Source organism: Lemur catta, chromosome 21, assembly GCF_020740605.2.
Source record: "Lemur catta isolate mLemCat1 chromosome 21, mLemCat1.pri, whole genome shotgun sequence".
Lineage (NCBI taxonomy): Eukaryota > Metazoa > Chordata > Mammalia > Primates > Lemuridae > Lemur > Lemur catta.
In genome coordinates this window covers 13,610,290-13,621,344 of record NC_059148.1, presented here as the reverse complement: position 1 = coordinate 13,621,344, position 11,055 = coordinate 13,610,290, and positions in this window count along the sequence as shown.

The following is an 11,055-nucleotide window of genomic DNA, read 5'->3' as shown; positions in this document are numbered from 1 at the left end:
TCTCCTGCGTGCTGTTGCTCTCTCTGTCTCTTTTGGTCTCTCCGTCCACCTTTTTTCCCTTCCCAAGGCGTTTGCACCCCAATTTCTCTGTACATTCAGTACGACTTTCCCTCCCGAGGACATCAGGACTGTTGTTGCCTCGGGGCCCACCTGCCTGCGTGGATTCCCAGGGAGGTGTGTGACCCTTCTTGACTTCTCTGGGCCTTGGTGTCCTTGTTTCTTTTTTTTTTTTTTTGAGACAGAGTCTCACTCTGTTGCCTGGGCTAGAGTGCCGTGGCATCAGCCTAGCTCACAGCAACCTCCAACTCCTGGGCTCGAGCAATCCTCCTGCCTCAGCCTCCTGAGTAGCTGGGACTACAGGCATGCGCCACCATGCCCGGCTAATTTTTTCTATATATATATTTTTTAGCTGTCCAGATAATTTCTTTCTATTTTTAGTAGAGACGGGGTCTCGCTCTTGCTCAGGCTGGTCTCGAACTCCTGAGCTCAAACAATCCACCCAGAATGCTAGGATTACAGGCGTGAGCCACTGCGCCCGGCCTCCTTGTTTCTATAATGGGATTAGCGACAGCAAGTTCTTGAGAGAGCCAGGAAAGTGGCCCGGGCGAGCCCTCATAAAATCTCCAGTGGGTTAGCGTCCACACTGCACATGGTGGTCTACACAGCCCCCCTTCCACCTGTGTCCAGCCTCACCTCCTTTGATCCCTGCCTTTTCCTCAGGCTCTAGCCTCATGCACACCTTGCTTCCAAACACAGCAAGCTCCCTCCCACCTCTAGTCCTTTGTCCTTCTTAGTCCCCTTCCTGGGAGGCTCTTCCCTACTTGTCGAATCTTCCAGGCCTTCTGATACTCTCTGTGGTGGTCTTAAAATATGTCCTCACAGTCTTTGACAGTCCTCCCTTCAAAAGGCCAAGCGTCAGTCCTCTCCCTTTGAGCGTGGGCTGGACTTTGAGACGTGCTCCTGGAGAGTGTGGTGGAGGGGGACAGCGTGTGGCCTCGGGGACTAGGTCGTAAGAGACACTGAAGCTTCTCCCTGGAATTGCTGGGACCACTCGCACTGGGGAAGCCAGCCGCCATGTTGGGAGGATGCTCAAGCAGCCTTCTGGAGGTGAACCCGTGGGGAGGAACCGAGGCCTCCTGCCAGCAGCCGGTGCTGACCGGCCAGGCATTGCTGTGAGCCACCTCGGCAGCGGGGGATCCTTCAGCTCCAGGGGAGCCTTCAGCCCTGGCCATCATCTTGAGGACAATGTCACGGGAGACCCCGAACCAGAGCCACACAGTTGGATTCTTGGATTACTCATTATGCAACAATAAATAAATAATACACCCTCTATTCCTTTATTAGGAAGCTATGTTATATTTTTGTTTTGCTGATTTTCATCTCTCTCTCTCCCGTCAGCTGGAAAGTTCCACAAGGGCAGTGGCCGTGCCTGTGCAATCCGGCCCTGTGTCCCCACAGCCTGGCACGTGGAGCTCACTAAGTAACCCTGGCCCGAGTGCCTGGAGGTCAGCGATTTCAGGCTCAGCCTGAGAAACCCCCCTCCTTCGGCGCTCTGTCCCCCGAGAGAGAGCAGGGAAGCTTGCCCACCTCCCTCTTCTGTCTTTCTGCAGGGGGTTTCTGGCACCTTCTGTGGCTTTCAGCTTGGTTTTATTCCTGGCTGCCTGTCAGAGGGTGGGTCTGTGCAGCTCAAGAGACACCTGTGGGAGGAAGGGCTCTGTGTGCTTCCTCCTCTAACAAGCTGCATCTAAAAAAAATAGCCGCGCTTCACGGCAGGGACGAAAATAGCCCGGCGGCAGGATCCTGATGGGGGTGGGAGGTGGGAGCAGCCCGAAAGGTGCCCCCGTCTGATCACTCGCCCACACTTGAATCACCACCCATGTATTCATTTGTCCCTCCTTCCACCCGGTCGGCTGCGAAGTAATCCTCTGTTTATTATTTACTTACCTACTCATATCTACATTAATCCACCATCTATCCTATGCCGTTACACTTATTCATTAATCCATTCATCCAGCCATGCGTTCAGCCACCCATCCATCCATCCGTCCATCCTGCATCCGCCCATTCTCCACCCGCCCATTCTCCATCCTCACACTTCCTGTTTCATCCAAACATCCCAGTGCCCTTATGTCAGACAACAAATCTATTCACTTGCCCATGTGTCTATTTATTATATATTTTAGTGCATTAATTCACTAAACCTTCAATTCAGTTCAAACTTGCAAGTGTTTGCAAGTGTCACTATTCTATACCAGGTGCCATGCCCGGCTCTGGCATTAGGAGGTGAAGGTAGGTGACAGACCTGGTTCGTACCCACGTGCAGTTCACCCAGATAATTTCTGGGGTTCAGAGGAGGAGCTGGTCATGGGGGATCCTGAAGGGTGGACAATATCCCTGCTGCCTGGAGGCTCGTGACATGATAGGGTGGTGGCAGGGTGACCATGGAACCGGATCATGGCACCTGTTACCTGTTCTACCACCTGAATCCTTAATGAGCCTCAATTTCCTCTTCTGAGAAATGGGGACAATGTCAGTAAAGCCAGCATGCATGGCCCCCTGTGAATTCAGTGATGCAGTGGCTTTATGAACTCTAAGATGCGCTATGAGTGTGTGTGTGTGTGTGTGTGTGTGCAGGGTCTCTTTTCAGTCTCCTAATACCCAAGCATCACACACCACTGGGGACCCAGCTACCTCTGCAGCCTGGGGTCATCTCTGCATTTTGCTGGTATACCAGACAGCATCTGAGTGGGCTCTGGAGCGTGGAGGGTGCTTATTATAAATCCGGGGGTCCGTAGGGAGCTGGCAGCCCTTCCTCCTTGGGAAGGAGAGAATTCTTGTCTAAGTTTCATCAAGGCAACGAATTAGACACCTCCCTCCCCTCCGCAGAACCTCAGATTCCCAAGTTTGTGTGCATCTTCCATGTTCATTAACCAAGAACTCCTGTGGCTCAGGTGGCCTTGGAATAGGACAGGCAGGCCTGGCTTCTAAGCCCTGTTGAACTCTGTGCGCTGTGTGAGCCCAGGCAAGTCGCTTCACTTCTCTGAACCTCCATTTCCTCACCTGGAAAGTGGAGCTTAGAACCACTTCCAAGGCTGTCCTTGGGAACGTCACACGGGCAGTGTGGGTGCCTGGTAAAGGTTGGCTGGTATCGTTCTAGAAGGATGGTGTGAGCCTGCACATGAGTCAGAAGGCAGGATTCCGCCCAGAACCAGTCGAGGAAAATCAGACGCAGTGTCTTCTTTTCACTTGATTGAGTCACAGGCTCTCGTGGCTTGGAAGGAGGTGGAGGATTCCTCCTCGCCACCGACACCTTCACGATGTTCTTTCCACTCAGCGCTGCGGTTTACAAAGCAGGCCCTGCGCTCTGTTTCATCTTCACCCTGCGGGTGGGGCGGGCGGGACCCCTGCACCCCTTTCTCCGCCAGAGCCCCAGCGTTAGAGCAGGCAGGGTTCTCGGAGCTGGTCTAGTGCAGGGGTCTCAGACTGGGGGCCTGCAGGCTGGGGGCTCTGATCCGGTCCAAACCAAACTGGGAGAACAGAGGCTCAGCGAAGCCACAGGGAGGGACTCATGGGGGGCCTCTGCGTGGAGCCCAGGCAGCTTGCTGGGCACTCAGGGCCCCTCAGGATCAGCTCGACCCCCTGCTCCGTCCCCTCCTCACTTCATTGTTCAGTCTCCAGCCCTCCCGAACTCCGTGCATGTCCCAGGAGGTCTGAGCCCTCCTGGGCCTTTGCATGAGCTGTCCCTGATGTCCCCTTCCCCTCACTTGCCACCCAGCTAATCCTTACTCACGTTTCAGATCTCGATCCAGATCTCGTTCCAGGACGGCCTCATCTGGCTGGGTGGGGCACCCCGCCTGCGTGTCCCCGTCACAAACGATGAATGAGGAAAAAAGGAATGAATGAATGAAATTTGGCACAAATACTGAGATCTCATTCTTCCCAGCCAGTGTGCTTTTTACAACACCATCTGAATGAGGCTCAGAGAAGTTAGGTGACTTCCCTGAGGTGGCCCAGCAGGTGAGAAGCAGGGCCCAGCCTTAGTGCTATTATGTTGTCCACAGAGACAACATCTGGCAATGAAGAGGGCCCTGGACTTGGAGTCCAGAGACCTGGCCTGAGCTTGGAGAAAGCCCTTCCCTTCCCTGGGCCTCAGTCTCCGTATCTGTGAAGTGGGACTGTATTCAGATACTGTGGTCTGAGTGTCTGTGTCTCTGGGTATACTCAGGGACACCTTTGCAGGGGAGGGAGGCTTGCACAGGTCAAGGGGCAAGCATTCCAGGCCGGGGCAGGGGAGCTAGCCCCAGACTGCTGGGGGAAGGGGGACGGGGAGGGAAGTGAGGGCGGCCCGGGGGTGGGGGAGCCTGGCGTCTCCAGGTGGACCCAATTCCTGTCCTTGACTGTGGCTCTTGATCTCCAGATGTTTTCAGATGAAAGTATAATTTCATCCCCCTGGATCTGCGTAGACGCAGTCTCCCGGTCCCTGCCCCGTTTTGTCTCCCCAGCCAGGTCTCAGCGCTCAGTTCACACGAGGCAAAATATTTGGATACCAGGAACGCATGAAGTCATTGGTGGATTTTTTTCTCCCCTGTTCCACTGGCGTTTGTTTGTTTCCTGCAGGGCTGCCTGACACCAGCCAGCCTTGAATCTGGTCCTACTCTCCCCGCAGCTGAGACGCAGGGACCCCAACCCGGGGTGCGCACGGGGAAGCCGGGGGGGCAGCGGGACAGCGTTGTGCACACAGACAGCAGAGGGTACCCCAGGGTCCCTGGGGTCTTGAAGGAAAGTGAGAAAGTGGAAGCACGCCCCCTGAAAACACCAGCAGAATGTGCCCTCAGCGTGGCTTAATGACAAAGCAGTGGATCAAAAGAGCAACTTAATCGGAAAGAACTCAGCCACCTGCTAGCCACAGCCAAGACAGGGGATTGAAAGAGCCCAGGTGGCCCGGACCTATGAGGCCTGGCTAGCTAGGGTCTGCCTCTTCCAGCCTGGGACAAGTCCTTTTACCTCCTTGTACCTGTTTCTTCATCGCCTGTGACATGACTCGTGGCTTTGGTTGCCAGATTCAGCAGATAAAAACATGAAATACCCAGTTGGATCTGAATGTCAGATAAACGGTGAGAATTTTTTTTTTTTTTTTTAGTATAAGAATATCCCATGTAACATTTGGGACGTATTTAACCTAGAACATTTTTTTGTTCCCCTGAAATTCAGATTCAATGAGCCATCCCGTATTTGATCTGGCAACGCTAGTTGTGACAATAAAGTGAAATGATGTGTTCACACTTCAAGGGACGCCTCACGCCATAGAAAGTGATCAGAATCCAGTAACCATTTCTATTAGTGTCACACCAAGAATACTAGGTATTTAAATATTAGTTAATTAGTATCAATGATGATATTATTAAGTATTAATATTATTTAATTAACATTAATTAACGCTAATATTAAAACTCCTTATTTACTGAGTAGCTAGTATGTTCCAGGCACATCCTTTGCATTACTTCATTGTCATCACGTTGCTCAATGTGGTGATGTCACTGTTCCCCATTTTACTGCCAACAGTCCCGGTACCCAGCAAGGCTAAGTGCCGTAGCGGCTGCGACCTGGATTGTGGATAGAGGAGCACTGTGCAGAGTGCCTGGCGAGGGTTGCCGCCCTGAATAACCTCACCACCTCGGTGAGTAGATGCTATTGCTATGCTATTACTATTAAATATCATCTCCATTTTGCAAATGGGGAAACTGAGGCCCAAGACATGCCCAAGGTCACACGGACTCATCAGTGGTTGCATGAGGCTTCCAGCCCAGGCAACAGGCTGCCTGGCTCCATCCCTCCCTTAAGCTGTTTTGTCACCTTCATGTACAGATGGGATGAAGGTAACTGGGGAGCGTGTCCCCTGAGGGTAAGACCAAGGCTACCAGGATGTGAGCTCACACCGGCATGCCACCGGCCGGATCTCATCTAACCCTCCCGCCAGCCCTGAGAGCAAAGGCCTCCTCTTTCCTATTTCTGATGGTGCGGGCAGAGATGTCCCTCATTGTATGCAGTGAGTCAGTGTCAGGGCAAATGTTCCCAAAGTCCCAGAGCTGAGTGTTGGAGGGACCAGGGGCATCTCAGAGGGTCGAAGCAATGGCTCAGCAGGTGGAGTCCAGGCACCCACTCCTGCCTCCAACAGAGCAGCTCTGATACCGCCTGGCTGTGTGACCTTGGGCAAGTTACTCAGCCTCTCTGGGCCTGCATCGCCTAGTATGTAAAAAGGGAGTGGTAACAGTTCTCTGGATAGGACTGTTGTAATCTTTAAATGACTCTCTCCACAAAGAACACTTAGCACAGTGCCTTCTAGCACAGAGAAACTGCAAAATATAGGTGAACAGTTCTGATTCACCTGTGTTAGTTTTGAGCTCCCCCAGGAGCAGAGCGTGAGGACCCCAGAGCAGGTGGTACCTTTGGGAGGTGAGCTTAGAAGACCCAGGAGACAGGTGGGCGGGAGACAGGGGCGGAAAGAAGGCACTTGGAGCTCCATCCCGCGGGGATCTCCGGGAGGCTGGGCAGAGAACCCCGCAGGGGCATGGGAGCCGGGGCCCAACCCATCCCACAAGCCCAGTGCCCCCTGCGGGCCAGAGGGAGCACCTCGGCAAAGGCAGCAGCCAGCGGTGGGATCACCGGGCGTGAAACTGGTGGATGACAAGCAGACACGCGCAGGGCCCAGAACACATCTACCCTGCAGCCCTGGAAGATGTAGTTTAACTGAAGTTAAAAAGCATCCTTGTGCTAAAATGCTAACAATGGCATTGACAGCAACAATAATAATTCAGACTGAAAAGCAGGGACATGCTCTAACCCCCTGCCATGGGACTCCCAGCACAGTGCTCTTCTGCAAGGCTGACAATGGGGTGTCCAGACAGGCACCCCGGATCTCCCTCTGATCCCAGGAGGACGTGGGGCAGCTGTCTGGGTTCCAGGAGCTGGTGCCACCAAGAGAAGGGGCCAGACACTGCCTGTCCTTCAGGCGCGCGCGTCCGCGGAGGCCGAGGCGCTAATTGCAGAGGCAGAGGGCCCGTAAAGCACGCCGGACGGCGCTGGCGGCGGCCGAGGGCGAAGGCTGTCAGGGCCCAGCACTCAGCTTTGATTTAGCATCTGAGCAAAGGTTTAAGAGCAAAACGGGGAGGAGGGAGATTCCTTCGGGTTGGGCAAAAATACTCACGCTCAGAGATCAGACCGTGAGTGTGTCTGTTCAGATAAGTATTGAGAGCACCTCCCGCATGTCTGGCTCTTTACCTGGCTTGTTGCATTGTGTCCCCGCCCTCCCCCCAGCCACCTAAAAATGGACATTATTATTTGTGTCTGTATTTTTGAGATCAGAAGGCGGAGACTCGGAGGGGGAAAGCCGCTTGCCCAGGGCTGCTCAGCAAGGAATGGTCGGAGCCGGGATGAGGACCCAGCACTGAGTCCAGAGCTTGTCCCGGGTAATAAGTACCCCCCTCCCGCTAACATAGACCCTGGGAATACAGGTTGTTGGGGGATGTGCCAGGAGACAGTGAAGGTCAGTGGTTAGCTCCGGGGCTCTGGAATCAGACCACTTGCCTTACTTCCTGGCTCTCCAGTTTTCGATATCCCTGTGGCTTTAGTAGAGTGATGTAAACTCTCTGGGCCTCAGTTTGCTTATCTCTAAAATGGGGATGCAAATAGTACGTGCTTCCCCTGGGTAGTTTTAATGATTGGATGATGTCAAGGCTGTAGAATAACTAACTGATGCCCCATCAATGTGCCATTGCCTCTAGGAGATTTGTAATTTGCAGGAGGCTTTTGGGGGCAGAAAAATAAGAGCGTTCAGTGGTGGGAGCCCAGCTGTTGTGCGGGTCAGAGGCCCGCTGAGCCTGTCTGCAGACTTCCATACCCGCTCCACCAAGCCCAGTCAGAAGCCGCCTTCTCCCAAGGCTGCTTGGAGGAGATCCCAGGTCGCCGCCCAGAGTGAGGTAGCAGACAGCTTCCCCGGCGTCACCGTCACCAACGGGCTGTCCCAGTGTGGCATGCAGGTCCTGCACTAAGCATGTTTTGTGCATCATCCTATAGACTCTCAGCTGCAACCCTTGAGTAGTATCCTTTTAGCTTTGCCATTTTACAGATGAGCAAACTGAGGTCAGAGAGGCACAATTCCTTGCCCAGGCCACACAGCTGGGAAGCACCAGAGCCCAGGATCGAACCCAGGACTTCCCTGCTCCGGAGCCCGAGGGCCCATCCACCCTCAGCCGAACTAAGAAATGTGAATTTCCTCTTGCCAAAGCCCAGGGAGGGCACCGAAGGCAGCCATGTTGCCCTGGGCAGATGGTGACCTCATGGCCCTGGTTGGCCACAGCTAGTCCGCTAGGCTGGATGCTTCTTTGCTTTCCTACTGGACGCTGGAGTCTCAGTGGACACAAAATCCATGGGCCCCACACTCCCCAGAACCTCTGGCCTCGCCGTCCCCTTCTGCCCCAAACCCAAACAGCCTGTCTCCTAGAACGTGCCACCCAGCTTCTTGAGACCTGTGAGATTCAACAAGTCAGCTGCACCTTAAATAACAATAATAATAGTAATAGAAAAGAAAGAAAGAAAAAGAACAAAATGGAATGACTTCACTCTGGATGCTGGGCCACGTTCGCTCCTGGCCCGGTTTTCTGGGTCAGGGACGGTGGGTGCGTGACACTCTTATGCAAGGCGTTTGGCGGCCGAGAAACTCTAGTTCCTAAAGATTATTATTTTAACAAACCCAGCTTTGACGTGTCCAAAGGCAGCGGGAGGCTCTGAAGGGCTTTCCAAGAAAGCGTGTGTTTCCTGGGGTTATTATTTCAGACTCAGGTTCTCAGGGAGGGGGACTGTTTTGCTCAACTCGTGTTTCTGGAAAAACAGGCACTTGGAGAGGAGTTGGCCGAGGCAGGCAGGATGTGGAGTGGAGAGCTGTCGGCCTGGGGAGGAGGGCCGGGTGGGAGCGGGAGGGGACGGCCGCCACCCGTGCTTGGTCTCTTCTTGAGCTGGGCCTCAAGGGCCTGGCCCCCGTCCAGAGGAGGAGGCTGCTTGAAGATGGGAGCTGGCTGTGGTCTCCCTGTGGCCTCCCCCTCGAGGGACAAGCTATGCCCCGCCAGCCTCTCCCCTCTGGAGCAGGGAAGATGGCAGATGCAAGCCGCCATCTTGGTTAAGCTTGGGAGGCATGAGCTGAGCTTGGGCTCTCACGGGGTGCTGCCCAGATGTCACTGACTTGCAGCGTGCGCCTCAGTTTCCCCTCTGGGATCAAGAGTATTGAAAGTATGTGTGTGGCCTGCTGGTCCCTCCCACCCCAGGCGACATCACTCTGTTCCACACAGCACTGGGCCCCAACCTCACAGGCCTTCCCTTGGACCCTCGAAGACCCAGGGTCCTCGGGGCCGTTCTTCTGTCTGGAACCCTTCTCTTTGCTCCTAACCTGCCTCCATCTCATTCTTTGGGTGCCACTTAAATATCACCTCCTTGGGGGAGCCTCCCCTGATCCCCAAACTGAGGCAGGGGCCTCTGTTACATGTTCTAGCCTTCTGTATTTCTTGGGAGCACACGTCACGATATAATTCTATAAGTACTTGTCCGAGGTCTGTGTCCTTCCTGGACTCCGAGACCCTCAAGGACAGGAAGCGCATCCTTCTTGTTCACTGTGGTTTCCCTGGCGCCCGGCCTGACACACAGTAGGTCCTCAGTGGGCGGACGGGAACGTCTCCCAGGTGACTGTCTTGGCCCTCGGGTGAGGGCAGAGCTCAGATCTGGTCTGCCGGACCCCACGACGCCAGGTAGACAGCGGACCCCCGATGGACAGAGGGAGACGCCTTGCTCTGCACCTTCTTCTTAAGATTATGCAGAAAGCCACGCTCTAGGGACACACACATCCCATGCACAGTCACTGTTTGGTGCTCGCCAGTCAATAAAACCTATTTGCTTCAAAAGAAAGTGCTTTATTTGGTCAGTGTAGACCACTCCTTCCATCCCAAGGATTCCCTTCTTCCCCAGTTTCCTCCATTTCCTCTTGGCCCCCGGATCCCTTCCAGACATCTCCCAGATCCCAGGGGCAGAGACTTCTCCGGCAGACTCCCCGCAGGCCCCCCCCCAGGACACGGCTGCACGTTCTCACTTCTCCCCTGCTCCTGGAGCCATTGTTCCCTCCCGGGACCGCCTCTCTTTCAGGCCCAGAGGTGAGTCATCACGGCGTCACATGTCTCGGTGAAAGTCAAGTGTCTCCTGCGTTAGAGCCTCGCACCCTGGACTGTGTTTTATGGGGTTTGGCTGTCTGGGGCTGCCGAAGGTTCCATCCATCAACTCAGGCTCGCTGCAACACTGATGCTGAATTTATAGAAGTGGTTAAACAAAGTGCTGACAATAGGGACGGCGTGTTTCTGATTAACACGGCGATTCCAAGGGAAACTGCCAACTGCGGAGCAGTCAGTAAAGCACAGCAGTGATTTCCCAGGCTCCGCAAGTTGGGGATCTGACATCACAGGATTAACAGATGTTGCACAAGGAACTTGCAAAGCATTTGGAGGTGTCGCTTGGCAGAGAAGCGCAGGCTCATGCACGGACTGGAGCTGTTCCTTTCTTTGTTTTTCTTTCTTTCTTTGCCTTTTTTTTTTTTTCCCCTTGAGAGATTAAATCTGAATTCTCTTTCGGCCTTAAGAGTTTCCATCAGGCAATGTTGTCAGCTTCAGCGATGTTCCCAGAATCCCGTCCTTACCTTGCTTCCTTTCTGAAAGTGAACAGTGACAGCGGCTAACACGTATCCCACACGTACTGGGTACCAGACACCTTATGGCATCATCCGACGTCATCCACCGCGTGAAGTGGGGATTGCGGTTCCATTGCAAAAATAACTTCTTAGTTCGAAACAGTTGACGACTCACAAGAAAAGCTGAAAAATCAGTGCAAAGTGTTCTCGGGCATCCTTCCCCCCGCATCCCTGGGGATGGTAATATCTTACCCAGCCGTAGTACATCGTCAAAGCCAGGACATTGCCTTTGGTACGATGCCACACACCTTGGGCAGATCTGATCAGTTTGTACA